This window comes from Anolis carolinensis, chromosome 2 (genome assembly GCF_035594765.1).
Source record: "Anolis carolinensis isolate JA03-04 chromosome 2, rAnoCar3.1.pri, whole genome shotgun sequence".
NCBI classification, from domain to species: domain Eukaryota; kingdom Metazoa; phylum Chordata; class Lepidosauria; order Squamata; family Dactyloidae; genus Anolis; species Anolis carolinensis.
Genome location: NC_085842.1, coordinates 1,916,195 through 1,931,802, shown reverse-complemented (window position 1 = coordinate 1,931,802; position 15,608 = coordinate 1,916,195). Strand labels below are relative to the sequence as shown.

The 15,608-nt window shown below is 49.4% G+C and overlaps 1 protein-coding gene across 1 annotated transcript in view; it reads left to right on the top strand.

Moving 5' to 3' along the window:
• LOC103277535 (zinc finger protein 91-like) overlaps positions 1–15,608 on the top strand; it is a 52,782-nt gene that overhangs the window by 28,543 nt on the left and 8,631 nt on the right. The window lies entirely within an intron of this gene.

Below are 15,608 nucleotides of genomic sequence, written 5' to 3'. Positions count from 1 at the left end.
CCCGCCAAACCAGAGGCGCGTCCCGCTCCTTCCTCCCGTCCCCGCTTCAGCCTGGCGCTTCCTGGAGCGGAGGCCGATCCCCATGGGCGGGTCCCGGGAATGGCCGTTAATGGCAGAAGGGGGAGATTCTGCCCGGAGACTGATGACGTCAAGGAGAAAGGCGAATTCCCATTGGTGGATTCTGGGCGTTGGGAAGAAAAGAAAGGAGGAGCGTCTCTCTCTGTCTGTGTCGGGCTCCGTTCAACGGCCGCGAAGCCCCGCCCCTCTATGGGCATCCTGCCCGCGGCTGCCATGTTAGGTCCGGGCGGAAGTCCAGCGAGGAAGGGAGGCCTCTTCCTAGAGGGGCTCAGGACGAGAGGTCACTTCCGGAGGAGGAGGGACAGAGGAGGCCTTTCGGAGAGAGAGCGGGAGAGGAAGGAGGCGGAGGAGGAGAGGAAGGGGGTGAGTGTGCGTTGGTTGGGGGGGGGGGTCCCCGAGTGAGTGTGGGGGGGGGCTATGTCCCCTCGCTCCCCTCCCCCGCCCCTCCCCCCCCTTGTCCGGTCTTGGTCTGTCTGTCTGTCTGTCCCGGGGAGGCTGCGGCCTGCTCTGCCCTCCGGCCCGTTGCCTGCGCCCCTGCGCATGCGCCTTCCTCCTCTCACGCCTTCCCTGAGGATGGCTCCTGTGGCGGGGAGACTCAGGGCGCCCAGTCCAGAGCAGACCCCAGGGTGCCCTGCGCTGTTAATCCCAATTCTGTGGCAGAGAGGAAGGGCCCCAGGCAGGCAGGCAGGCAGGCACCCCCGCAGCCCCCCTCCCTTCCCCTTGGACTTGTTTATATTTATTTATACTCATTGATTGATTGATTGATTGGCAGTGGGTGAGCAACAAAAGATCGCCAAACGTTCAGTGCTGAGAAATAGAACAAATACCATTCAAATAATACACAGTCACATACATCGGGATATACTTCTAAAACCACTCCAAGTAACAGGTGAGGAATTTAGATATACAGAATAACATAATTGGGACACATTTCTGTCGTGACTCCAGTAATAAATAATAATAATAATAATTACTTTATTTTTATAACCCGCCTTCATCTAGTAGGAGTCAGAAGTAATGAACACAATTAAGACATATCCTTCAGTAAGCAATGGACAAAGGTCACTCTCCATGAGCTGGTTCAGCATTTACAACAAATTCCCAAAAGGCCTTAACTTCTGTGCTGCGTTCCCTCCGCTGCCTTCTCGGATCCCTGATCTGCCCGGAGAGACTGGGATCCCTTTGAAGAGCCGGATCTCCCTCTGCCGTTCTTTTCCCTCTTCTGTGCTGCGTCCTCCCCTCCGGCCTCTTCGGCTCCATCGCCAGCCTTAGGACACAGGGATCCACTTGAAGAGCTAGATGTCCTGTCCTGCCTCTTGACTTGAACCTGGAGGCCCCGGTGTCAGCGGTGTGCCAGGAGAGCATTCTTTGCACAATTCAAGCTTACGCGCCAACTGCGCCGGTTCCTTGGGAAGCCAGATCTGGCCACGGTGGTCCATGCCTTAGTTACATCCCGCTTGGATGACTGTAATGCGCTCTACATGGGGCAGGCCCTCTGAATAATAATAATCTTTATTCTTATATCCCGCCCCATCTCCCTGGAGGGACCGGGGCGGCTCCACATGGGGACCAAGCGCAAAATTCAGCATAAAATACAACAGCAAAAAGAATGCTCTGAAACTTCAGTTGGTTCAAAAAGGTGAATCAGGTTGCTAACCAGGGCTGGATGCAGGGAGCGTACTCCCCCCCCCCTTGCAGCAGCTCCATTGGCTACCAGGCTGTTTGCTGACCGCATCCCCTTGCATGAACCTGCCCAGGCCCTGAGATCCCTTCAGGAGAGGCCCTTCCTTCCTTCTCTCGGTCCCTCCTCCATCTCAAGCTTAATTGGTGGGAACAAGAGAGAGCGCCTTCCTTCTTGGTGGAAAATGCCCCTCAACTCTGGAACTCCTTCCCCTGGGAAGTCAGAATGGCCCCCTCTCTGTTGTCCTTCTGACGGCAGGATGAAACTTCTTCATCCAGGCAGGCTTTTGAAGGTGAAGGTTGTGAAGATCAAGTCAGGGGCTGCTGTGGTTTTTAATTTTGAATGTTTTTGATGGATATTAACTGAATTTTTTAGTGCTGTTTCTGTTTAATTATGTTTTATATATTTGTATATTTTAAATTATATACTAATGCTTTTATTTCAAGACACTTTGAGTTCCCTTTGGGAAGATACAGCGGGGTATAACAACAACAACAACACAGCTGTAAGCAGTTTTGGTTCTTGGTCAATGGACTGAGCAATTCAAGTCCAACATTTATCCCATCCATCTCTCCATTAAATTGATCTAGTCATTTTCCCAACCTCTTTCGGGCCGATGAGTTAGAAACCCAGAGCTCAGTGATAAATTCTCCTGAATTGACCGACTGGCCCCCTGTTTCAGTAGGGAAGTTGCAGACCTGGTCGTTGGTCTAAAAATAGAAAAGCGGATGGATCAGATTTAATTATCCCAGAGATTTTGAAATCGGATTCCCCCCCCCCCCTTTGGCGGCAGTCTTCACCATCATTAACAACATGGGCATCCTACGAAACAGTTGGCAATTTGCCATTATAGTTCCAATCTACAAAAAGGGTGACCCTCCCGATTCTTCCAATTACCGGCCAGTTAGCCTTCTATTGGTAATTTGAAAGCTTTGTGCAAAATTCCTATTAATAAAGTTGCAAACCTGGCTGGACTGGAACAAAATAATCAGCCCTGAGCAAACTGGATTCTGTAAGGATAAATCAGCCTTGGATCACTGCTTAGTACTTTCTCAAATACTCTACTGTTTGCTGCATTACTCCCAGTTTTTAATCTCTGTTATCCTGACATCCATTGCTTAAACTACTTATTTATTTATTTATTTATTTATTTACATCACTTTTACCCCGCCTTTCTCTCCGAGGGGACTCAAAGCGGCTTACAGTAAATAGGCAAAAATTCAATGCCTAAAAACAATGTAAAAACAACAGTTCATATAAAACGATCTACAAAACAACAGTTCATATAAAACAGATACCATTACAAAATAAAATCACATTATATAAAATTTTAAGTATGTCCAAGATTAAAATCCATTCATCCAGAATCCTACTAAAATCCATTCATCCAGAATCCTACTAAAAAGAAACCCTCAAAAGTTGATCTATCTTTTATATTATTGTCCATTATTTTCAAACCTAATAATCCTGTCTTTCTGAATCATCTTCTTGTATTTGATCTTAGTTTAATTGCTTGTCTTTTCTTTTCAGCATTTATACCTCGCCCTTCTCGCCCTGAAGGGGACTCAAAGCAGCTTTACAGAACACACACACATGGCAAACACTCAGTGCCTGATTATACAATCAACAAGGACAGACAACACAGACAGAGGTAAAGACAGTTTTTTCCCATCTTATTTCCGGCATCTTAGAGGCTGTGCTCGACGCTGGTCATGGGGAGGGGGGGTTTCTGTTGCTCCATCTTCCATGTCGAGGAGCTTCCTCCCGATCGATGTCCTTAAGGGCGCTTTTATTACCTCTCCACTGAAAGCGGTACCTATTTATCTACTCACATTTTGGCATTCAACCTGCTAGGTGGACGGGTGAGCTGGGGCTAACAATGGGTGCTCACCCCAACCTGGGCTCAAACTCCCGACCTTTCGATCAGCATGTTTTTTCTCCAGCACACAGCGGTTTACCCTGCTGTGCTAAGCCTGTTTCTCTGTATCAGTTAGATATTCCTGTTCTGATGCGATAGCTTAACAGTGTAAATCATTATAATCAAATACTTTCTGGTAGAGAGTCATTATTATTTTTTTTAGTTGCTGTGAGTCTATCGGCCTGTCTGGCCATGTTCCAGAAGCTTTCTCTCCTGCCGTTTTGCCCACATTTATGGCAGGCATCCTGAGAGGTGTGAGGTATGTTGGAAACTAGGCTAGTGAGGTTTATATATCTGGGAGGTCCAGGGTGGGAGAAAGAACTCTTGTCTGTTGGAGGCAGGTGTGGATGTTGTAATTTGATTAGCATTTGATGGCCCTTTAGCCTCAATGCCTGGTTTCTCCCAGTCTGGGAAAATACTTTGTTCGGAGGTGTTAGCTGTCCCTGATTGTCAGAAGAGAAAGCTTCTGGAACATGGCCATACAGCCCGAAAGACTCACAGCCACCCAGTGATTCCGGCCATGAAAGCCTTCAACCATATATGATTTTTTTTGTTTCATTTCCTTCTTTGAATAGTCTTTGATTCCAAGGGGCTCTTGAGGGAAGGTAGTCCAGTTGGGAAAGTCAGTCGGGGTCGGCAGTATCGCTGAAAACAGCTGCAGGGATTATGTGTGTGCACTTCCTGACTTCTTTCTTCCCCTCAATGGGCCCGGGCTGTGGCGCAGGCTGGAGAGCAGCTGCAATGTATCACTCTGACCAGGAGGTCATGAGTTCGAGGCCCGCTCGGAGCCTGTGTTTGTCTTGTCTTTGTTCTATGTTAAAGGCATTGAATGTTTGCCTATATGTGTAATGTGATCCGCCCTGAGTCCCCTTCGGGGTGAGAAGGGCAGAGTATAAATGCTGTAAATAAATTAAATAAATAAATAATGGCGATCCATCTCGGGAGATACAATCCTCCAGGGAACTCACATAAGATCACGGCTTCCCCTATCAACACCGCCATTGCAAAGTTTGCAAAGGTCTGCACTTCTCCTTGGCTTAGTTCAGTGCAGCCAGGTGAACTCCTGCCCTTATTTTGAGCCCATTGGAGGCACTAATCTTGCTACTGACTACAGACAGAGCCATTCTTCATTTCGTCTGCCGCTATTCCTAAACCGGAAGTTCAAGTTGATGTATTTGAATATTTATTGTTTCTGATTAGACAACCATACATCAAGACTGTTTGCCAAATTAGATGCTCTGAGGAAGGCCAGCTAACTTCTAGAATTGGTGCTACAAGCAGGGCTGCATCCTGGCAAAGTACATTTTCATTACCTTTTTCATTATGTAATTGCGCAAGGGAGGGAGCTTCCAGGGCTCCTTTCTTCCTCATTTTTAGACTTACTTACTTAGGCGATCCCTCGTCGTTCGAGGACGATAGTCTTCCAACCTTGGTATCTTGGGCGTGTGTTCTTAGGCGACTGAAGAGACTGATTCTTGACCCGCATATTCTCCCGCAGTGAGGACATTGGTTTCCAGGTGGAAGGCGGTCCCAGTCGGGGTTAGCTTGACGCTCCTTCCTCTTGGCACGTTTCTCCCTTAAGCCCTCCGTTCGTGCCTCTTCGAACTCCGCAGCACTGCTGGTCACAGCTGACCTCCAATTGGAGCGCTCAAGGGCCAGGGCTTCCCAGTTCTCAGTGTCTATGCCACAGTTTTTAAGGTTGGCTTTGAGCCCATCTTTAAATCTCTTTTCCTGCCCACCAACATTCCGTTTCCCATTCTTGAGTTCGGAGTAGAGGAGCTGCTTTGGGAGACGGTGATTGGGCATTCGGACAACGTGGCCAGTCCAGCGGAGTTGATGGCGTAGGAGCATCGCTTCAATGCTGGTGGTCTTTGCTTCCTCAAGCACGCTGACATTTGTCCGCCTGTCTTCCCAAGAGATTTGCAGGATTTTCCTGAGGCAACGCTGATGGAAACGCTCCAGGAGTTTGGTGTGACGTCTGTACACAGTCCACGTTTCGCAGGCATAGAGCAGGGTTGGGAGGACAATGGCTTTATAAACAAGCACCTTGGTCTCTCTACGGATGTCCCGGTCATCAAACACTCTCTGCTTCATACGGAAAAATGCTGCACTCGCAGAGCTCAGGCGGTGTTGTATTTCAGTGTCGATGTTGACTTTTGTGGAGAGGTGGCTACCAAGGTAGTGGAAATGGTCAACGTTTTCTAATGTTACACCGTTAAGCTGTATTCCTGGCTTTGCAGAGGGATTAGCTGGAGCCTGTTGGAAGAGCACTTTGGTTTTCTCGATGTTCAGTGAGAGGCCGAGCTTCTCGTATGCTTCTGCGAAGGTGTTTAGAGTGGCTTGTAGGTCTTCTTCTGAATGCGCACAGACTACGTTGTCATCAGCATATTGGAGTTCTATAACAGATTTTGTAGTGACCTTGGTTTTGGCTCTCAGTCTGCTGAGGGTAAATAGCTTGCCATCTGTCCGATAGATGATTTCCACTCCGGTGGGAAGCTTCCCATCAACAAGGTGAAGTATCATAGCGATGAAGATGGAAAATAAGGTGGGGGCAATAACACATCCCTGCTTGACACCTGATTCCACCTTAAATGGGTCACTTTGGGAGCCGTTGCTGTCCAAGACTGTTGCCATCATGTCATCATGGAGGAGCCGCAGGATGTTCACAAATTTGTCAGGGCACCCGATTTTTTGGAGGATGGTCCAGAGAGCGCTGCGTTTCACTGTGTCGAATGCCTTTGCAAGGTCAATGAATGCCATGTACAGAGGTTGGTTTTGTTCCCTGCATTTTTCTTGGAGCTGTCGAGCAGTGAAGATCATGTCCACTGTTCCTCTGGAGGGACGGAAGCCATTCTGGGATTCTGGGAGGGTGTCTTCTGAGACAGGGAGAAGGCGGTTTGCAAGGATTCTTGCAAGGATTTTCCCGGCCGAGGTTAGAAGGCAGATACCACGATAGTTCCCGCAGTCTGTTCTGTCCCCTTTCTTGAAAAGGGTGATGATGGTGGCATCCTTGAAGTCAGCTGGGATTTTCTCGGTCATCCACACCTTTTTAATGAGCTGGTGGAGTTGTTGTATCAGCTCAGGTCCACCCTCTTTGAAGATTTCAGCAGGAATCCCATCAGGTCCGCTGGCTTTGTTGTTTTTTTGTTGGCTGATGGCATTGCTGACTTCTTCCAAACTAGGCAGTGCTGCAAGCGGGATTTGTGAGAGGGTCTCTTCGGCCACATTGGAGCTGCGATTCAGCAGGTTCTGGTAGTGCTCTTTCCAACGTAGTGCAATTGATGTTTTGTCCTTCAGAATTTTGGTTCCATCTGATGAGCGTAGGGGCTGTATGCCATGGTTTCTTGGTCCGTAAATGATCTTTGTGGCTTTGAAAAATCCCTGAGCGTCATGGGTATCTGCAAGGTGTTGGATTTCTTCAGCCTTCTTTGTCCACCAGATGTTCTTGAGTTCTCTGGTCCTTCTTTGGACCTCAGCTTTTGCACTGGCATAGATCTTTTTCTTGGCAGCACAGTTGGTGTCTCTCTGCCATGTTTGGAAGGCTTTCCTTTTGTTATCAATCAGCTGTTGGATCTCTTTGTCGTTATCATCAAACCAGTCTTGATGTTTCTTAGTTAGGTATCCAATGCTTTCTTCGCAGGCTGTGATGATGGAGGTCTTCAGTTTGTTCCAATGTTCCTCAACATTTTCGGGGTGTTCTGTGGGTAGATGATCTTTGAGTGTTGTTTGGAGAAGAGCTCGTTTGGAGGGCTCCTGAAGGGCTTGGGTGTTCATTTTGCGCCTTGTTTTTCTTCCTTGGAGTCTGTGTTTGGGGACGATCTTGATAGCCATCGTGGATCGGATTAGCCTGTGGTCTGTCCAGCAGTCATCAGCACCTGTCATGGCTCTTGTGAGAAGCACATCGCGGCGGTCTCTGGCACGTGTGATAACATAGTCCAGGAGGTGCCAATGCTTTGACCGAGGGTGCTTCCATGATGTCTTGAGCTTGTTTTTCTGGCGGAAGAGCGTATTGGTGATGACAAGGTTGTGCTCTCCGCATTTGGTGAGAAGCAAGATGCCATTCGAGTTGCTGTTTCCAACCCCGTCTTTTCCTATGATCCCTGGCCACAGGTCAGAGTCCCTTCCGACTCTTGCATTAAAGTCCCCCAGGAGGATGATTTTGTCCTCCTTAGGTATCTCCGATAGGATGGTGTCCAGCTGACAGTAAAAATTTTCCTTGATGTCTTCGTCAGCATCTAGAGTTGGTGCATAGGCGCATATGATGGTTGCCTGTTGGTTTTTGGCAAGGTTAATTCGGAGGGTTGAAAGTCGTCCGTTGATGCCAGTGGGTGCTTCAGTCAGGTGCCTCACCAGGTCGTTTCTGATCGCAAAGCCAACTCCGTGTATTCTTCGCTCTTCTTCAGGCAGTCCCTTCCAGAAGAAGGTGTAACCTTCCTTTTCTTCCTTCAGCTGTCCCTCTCCTGCTCTCCGGGTCTCCTGAAGGGCTGCTATGTCGATCTTAAAGCGTCCCAGCTCCCTTGCAATGAGAGCAGTCCTGCGTTCAGGGCGTTCGCTGTCAGTGTTATCTAACAATGTCCGTACGTTCCATGTTCCAAAGTTAATTTCTCTTTTTTGGCCGCAGAGTGGTGACCCCTCTGGACGCGGCAGTCCAGTCAGGGTAGGAGAGGCAGACTATGTTTAGGGCACCTTTTCTAGCCCCTTCCCCGTGTGGGGTGAGCAGAGCGGATCCTAAAAAGGGCTGCTCAGTCATGGATACAGCTGCCGGACTACTCAACTGCCTCAGTCCTTGAGGTAGAACGACTGAGTCCATATCCACCGCCCATGTGCCAGTCTGTGACTAGGGGCTTCCAGATTTCACAGTCCTGCCCCCGTCGCCACTCGCTGATCGCCATGGGACTTTTGTAGGTTTGTTTTTATTTTTGTTGGAAGACGCCTGTGCGTGATTTTTTTTAAAGTGTGGAGGTCGGTGCATGGCCGGTCAACACACAGTCTTCACAGAGTGAGGTTCCAGCAGTGGTGTGGTTAACACAACGACAGTGGCTTCTCAGTCTGTTGCAGCCTTCTTCCGTCTTCACAGCTGTTGTAACATGTACCATGTTATCCTCCGCCTGCTCCGCCGTTGAGGTCTTTGGGTCTTCGGATTGTGCTTGGTCTGGAACCTCCCCTGCGGCCACTCCTGGGAGTGCATCACTCCAGTGGTTGTCCCCACAGGTTCATCGGAACACGCAAGCCCCCTCACCACGGCAAGGTGACAATCCATCGAGGGGGGCATTTTTAGAGCTATCGGGATGAAACTTGCTACAATGGTAGAACATATTTACTACTGTTAGCCCTCCCCCCCCCCCCCCCACACACACACACAAATTTCAGAATGTTTCACTTATTCACTGATTTTGGGAAATTAAAAAAATTAGGAACAACATTTTTTAAAAAACCTACAAAAGCAATCTTCTTGAACTTATATTTTCAATGATACCACATAAACAAGGCATCATCCCCCCCAAGTTCCATAAAGATTTTCACATCCCCTGATTTTTAGGGAATTTTTAGGGAACCAACATAAATGTAACAGTACTATTTCCCTACAGCATCGTGACCCAGCCCCAGTAGCCCAAGGTGACGAAAAGAACAAAAACACACCGACCAATGTTATCTCTTCCATAGGAGGCTTCTCTTTGTAGTCAAATACTATGGTTGCACTATTTACAAGAACAAGGTTTCCATAACACAAACAAATACTTAGTAGCTTTACATGCTGCAGCCTTCACACGCTGGAGCTTGACACACGAGGCCTCTCTCACTCCAGGCCCCCTCGTATCAGGCCTTCCTCACAGAGAAGCCTCCTCACACTCACTGACTGAGGAGTTCCCCCACTGAGGCAAACTATCTCCAACAGGCTTCGGCTTGCTCACTCTTTCAGTGTTTGATTCACACTTTTGTGATAAAAAAAACCCCAATTAATTTGTAATATTTCTGAAAGACGCCAGAGGACATCCAGTCCAACCCCCTTCTGTACACTCAAACCACCCCAACAGCTGCCCATTCCTCCTCTGAAATAACAATAACAATAGGAAACCTACTCGGTCAGCTTCGGGGTAACTGCCTCTCAATTTGGCTTGCCTCTCAGCATTGATTCAACTCCCAACGATCCTTTTTTATCTCGAAATCCCTTTAGAGAATGAACACGGGGGTTTTCTCCACCACAACTTTTAGGGGGGAGGAGCAGGTGGCACAAGGCAGTCAGGAGAATTCTGGGAAATGTAGTTTGTGAAGGCAAGGACACCTGTGGCAGAGAATTCAAAAGGCCCCCACCCTGAACTACATTTCCCAGAATTTTGCTTGCTTCCCGTGTTAAAGCCTCAATTGGAGTGTGGACCAGGGACCCCTCTCTGGCTCTATTGGCCTAAGGAATGGCAGGGATTTGTGGCTTGGATCTGTTCCCCCCGGAAGAGGGAAGGAGGGAGCTCAGAGGAACCCATGGATGAGCAGCACGTCTGAATTAATAACTGGGGCGGCATACAGGGAGCTAAGCCAGCTCCACTGGCTGACGATATGCTACCGAGCCCAATTCAAAGTGCTGGTTTTGACCTATAAAACCCTAAACGGTTCTGGCCCAATTTACTTATCCGAACGTATCTCCTCATATGAGCCAACTAGATCCCTAAGATCATCTGGAGAGGCCCTGCTCTCGGTCCCACCTGCCTTGCAGGCGCGGCTGGTGGGAACAAGGGATAGGGCTTTCTCGGTGGCGGCTTCCCGGCTGTGGAACACCCTCCCCACAAATATTCAACAAGCCCCAACTCTTCTGGGTTTCAGAAAGGCTGTGAAAACATGGCTATGTGCACAAGCTTTTAATGAGTAATACAATAACGTCGACATGGTCCGATTGAAGGCTGAAGCATGAGGTTTTTAGACAAATGGATCTAATTTACATATGTTTTAATTGTTATAATGTATTTTAATAATGTATTTTTATAGTTTTAATTGATTATATGTACTGTTTTTGTTTTATTATTATGTTCTTGGCATTAAATGTTGCCAACTGTTGTAAGCCGCCCTAAGTCCCCCCGGGTGAGAAGGGCGGGGTATAAATGCTGTAAATAAATAAATAAATATCAGCCTTTTTCCCATTTGGGGATTCAAGTTCTGTTCCTCCCGTTTCCTGTCTCAAGAAACCCACTGAGGAGGGAGGCCTTGAAGGGGTCTTAGGTGTTATATTTCATACTCTCCTTGTGGAATCTGCCAATATCCTACCTGACAGGAATCCAGTTTGATCTGGACAAATGTATATCGTTTTTGAGGAGGTCCAATCCAGCAGCTAGAGCCGTGGTTCCCAACCTGTGGGCTGTTAGACATGTGGGGAAAACTGCAACTGTGCATGCGTCGGGGGTGTGTGCTGCTGTTGGAGGAGTGCGAGAGAGGAGAGAGAGGAAAGGAAGGAAGGAAGGAAGGAAGGAAGGAGGAAGGAGACACCAGCGTGTTGCCCTCACCCATGCTCTCTCGGCTTCCCAGGCCAAGGCAGAGAAGACTCACCCAGCAACACACATGAGGGAGCAAGTGGGAGGAGAGTTTGCCAAAGCTGCAATTATTATTATTATTATTATTATTATTATTATTATTAGCTCCCATTGCCACACATCACTTGTAATGGGAAAGCAGCCCTTTGTAAGACCCTGTTTAGTCCCCCAAAGTTGCTGTTGTTGTTGTTATTGTTGTTATTATTGTTATTATTATTATTAAAGCTTATAGGGACAGTTTCTTGGGTCTCACGCTCCGCTTTTTGCACTTTTTTCAACCTCAGTCCCCTTCCCTTCTTTTTTTTTTTTTTTAACAAAATCCATGGATAATAACACAGCCCAACGGGAAAAAGTTTTCTCAGTGTCTTTGTTTTTAGGCCTGTTCCTGGTGTCATTTGGAGTGCTGTTTCAGAAAATTGCATTGGATAGACCACATCAGCTCTAGATTATTAAATACCGTTTTCTGTGGGTGAGCAGATGGCACCCACGAGCAGGGCCAGCCCTCGCTCCCTGTTGTTCCCTGCCAGGCCTGGCCTTCCTCCCCAGCAGCAGGGACCCCCAGGCCGGGAGAGGGGAGGGCTCTCTTCCGGAGGAACAGCCTTCCGCGTCTCCCTCCCTCTCCTTCCCGCGGTCCTGCTCCTTTAAGGCCAAGCCCCGCCTCTCTTTGGGCGCCTGCCTCCGCCCGCCATGATAGCGCAGGGCGGAAGTAGGGCTCCGGGGGTGACGTCATGGCCAGGCGCCCCGCCCCGTTCCCTTGGAGACAGGCAGGTAGAGGGGAGGGGGGGCTCCGCGGGCGGAAGGGGGAGGGGGGAGGGGGGGTCGTAAGAAGGCCTTGTTCCAGGATGGTGAGGAGAGGGAGAGACACGTGTGCACACCCGTCTAGACACACACACACTCCCCGGAGGCCTTGGAGAGGGAGAGGCGCCAGGCCTTCCGCTGTGCCCAGGGCTCGGGACCCGCCTCAGAGCCCCTCCCGGGAGGCCTTGGGGTCCGAGGGAGGGAGGGAGGGAGGGAGGGAGGAGGGCGCCCCTGAGGGAAGAAGGCCCGGCCCTGAGGAGATGCCTCCCCCCCCCCCCCACGGCAGTGGCACCCAAAGGGGTGAGAACATCAATACCACTGAGGAAGAAATCCATACAAGCAGGTAGGTAGGTCGATGGGTGTGTCAAGGAGCCTCAGGGCATTTGGATGAGGCTGGTCACACGCTTTGGTTTCCAATGCGCTCTTTCCTTCCAAACTGCCCTTGAGGGAGGCCAGCTGCCCTGGGAGGGAGGCTTCCCTTCTCCCCTCCCTCCCTCCCTCCCTCCCTCCCTCCCTCCCTCCCTCCCTCCCTCCCTCCCTTCCTGCCCGGTTGGTGCTTTGGATCCGATGTGTGTCACGTGTCTTGTTCCTGTGTGAAACTGACCTACGGAACATTCTCTCTAACATTAATCATTACTCTCTCTCATAATAAGAGCCGGAAGCAACCTCTGGTCCCCCAACACAGGAGCAGCAACGTGGGACCCACAACCCCTTGCAGGGCAGGCTAAGAAGGGCCTTTTCTCTTCTTTCTTGATCTCATTCTGTAGTCCTCACCAAGGGCTTGCCAAGGCAGGGGGGTGAACTGGCAGGAGAAAGCCCCTCCTCCGCCCATTGGCCTCCCTTCCTTTCTCCCCTCCTTTCCTCTTCCTTGTTAGGCTGATACATCACAAGGACACCCTGCTTTTTCTCAGCACATGGCAAGTCCCTGAATCCCCCACATTCTTCTCCTGTGAGCATGGAGAGAGACAAGATGTCTGCAATTCCTTACATAGCCAGGTTCTGCTAATTTTCCTATCTAGTTATGTATAGTAGTTTTGGAATAAAGTCCTGGGTAACTTTTCAAGCTTGACTCTGCTGCCTGAATTGCGCTCCACTGCTGGCCCTAGGAGCTCCTGATCTGCGGAACTGCTGTTGTTGCTGCTTCCCCCTTTCTGACTGCTTTTCCCCTTTTTGGAAATGGCCCAGACCCATAACCTGGACGCTTCCCTGAGCAGAGAAGGCCTTCGTGCAGAGGAGGAGAGAGGCCCCAGGGAGGGAGTTGCGGAGCCCCTGCAGGAGAAGCTCCAGGCCGGAGCGGAGGAGGAGGAGGAGGACCAGCAGGTGCAGGAAGGTGAGGTGGGCTTGGGAGTGGAATGGGTATGTTTAGCTTTGAGGGAAAGACAGGCCGAGGGACGGGAGAGCCAATATGTGGAAGGATGTCCCACTGAGGAGAAAAGGGCAAGTATTTCCTGCTTCTCTGGAGACTGAAATACAAAGCCATTGATTCGCACTGTGGGAAAGAAGCTTCCACCTAGACATTAGAAATCATTCCTGTTGGTAAGAGCTGTAACATTGGGAAGCATTTCTCGATGGTAACAGCTGTTCAGCCGTGGAAGCCTCGTCCCTTCTCAGGAGCCTCCCTTCCCAAGCCCTGGCCTTCCACCTCCTGGGGACTCCATGTCCCAGAATCCCTGATCTTGGGTCAAGGCAGCTGAGGCTTCTGGGTGTTGAAGTCCAAGAAATCCCAGAGGTATAAAGTTTGGGAGTCCCTGCTCCAGAGCGTGGAGGGAATAATGAGAATAACTATTTTATTTCTAACCTGCCCTCTCTCCCTGAAGGGAAAGGCTCTCTTGGACTACAACTCCCATAAACCCTACAAAAAGACCTGGCATGAGGGTTGGAGGAACCTGAGAGCTGAATCCCAAGACAAATACGTCTCCCAAGTCCTTGAGGAAGAGGAGGGGGAGGGGGAGGTGGCAGCCATGGTCTAGGACTGAGACACGAGGAATCCCCGAAGTCAGAGGGTTGGGAGAGACCCCAAGGGCCACCCAGCCCCACCCCCTTCTGCCGGGCAAGGAAACACAACCCAAGCCCTCCTTCCAGACTCTGAGGCAGAAAGTTCCCCTGCTGAACAGCTCCTCTTCTTACCCTCAGGAAGTCCTTCCTCGTGTTTAGGAGGAACCCCTTTTCCTGGCGTTTGACCTCCTGGCTCCGTTGTCCCTTAGTCTCCAGAGCAGCAGAAAGGAAGCCTTTCCCCCTCCTCTTCCTCCCCAATGGGACGTCTTTTCGGATATTGAAACATGGCTGCAGCAAAATCTGGATGACTGGCAGAGGTTGAAGGACCCTCCCTGAGTCCCCCCGGGGAGATAGTGTGGAATATCAATAAAGTTTTATTATAATTTGTTATTTTGGGCTGTAAATTGCATGAACGACATGCAGAATAATTTCTTGGATGCTTCAATATCCAAAGGCAATAAGCCTTGTTTGTGGTTCACTCAGAAACAACCTCTTTCCTTGAGTTCCCTAAATTTGTCAACCACTTTTAGCCCCTTGATGAGGGAAGAGAAGAGAAATCCATGTGTTGTCAAAGGCTTTCATGGCTGGAATCACTGGTTGCTCTGAGTTTTCTGGGCTGCATGATTTCTGGAACATGGCCATGCAGCCCAGAAAACTCACAGCAACCCAGATATATCCATGTTTAACCCATTGGTTTTTAACAATTCTGTGTCTAATTCAGTTTAGTATTTATATGTTGTGGGTTTTTAAAATGGCATTGCTTTTTGCTGTTGAGAGCCGCCTTGAGGAGCCCAAATGGGAAAGAGAGCCTTTGCCTTGGGATGCCCCCAAGTTACAGGTGCAACCCGTTGTATCCAGGTGGGGCCCAGTCTTGTTTGCCCTTGAGTCTCTCCTGCGTCTGTGTCGGAAGTGGGGGAAGGGGACACGTGGGAGCCCAAGGCTGCCCTGCATCTTGAAAAGGCAGGAAGGGAGGTTCCACCTGAACACTAGGGAGAACTTTCTGACTGTAAGGAGAACCGCTCAACAGTGGAACTCTGCATTTGAGTCTGGTCAAAGCTCCTCCTTGGAGGCTTTTAAACGGGCTGGGTGGCCATCTGTCAGGGTGCTTTGATGATGCTTTTCCTGCATGAAGGCAGAAGGGGGTTGGACTAGATAGCCTGTGTCATCTCTTCCAACTACTGTTCTATGATTATTCTGTGAGCCTCATCTAAGAGAGGAAATGGGGGTATTAGTAGTTATAATAATAACATTAAAACAGCTGCAATATGGAAAGGAGTGTTTCCATCACAGGCCAGGGATAAGACTGTTTGTGCCCTCTTTAGATATTTGTGATGATGGGAACTGTTTGACAAAATCCATTAGCAGTTTATTTATTTGCAGCATTTATATTCCGCCCTTCTCACCTCGAAGGGGACCCAGGGCGGATCACATTGCACACATAAAGGCAAACATTCAATGCCATAACATAGAACAGAGACAGAGACAAGACGCAGGCACGGGCGGGCCTCGAGCCCATGACCTCCTGGTCAGAGTGATTTGCTGCAGCTGGCTTCCTTTCCAGCCTGCGCCACAGCCCGTTCCGGCAGTTTTGCTGGCACTTAAGAAACAAAAACTGGAGCAT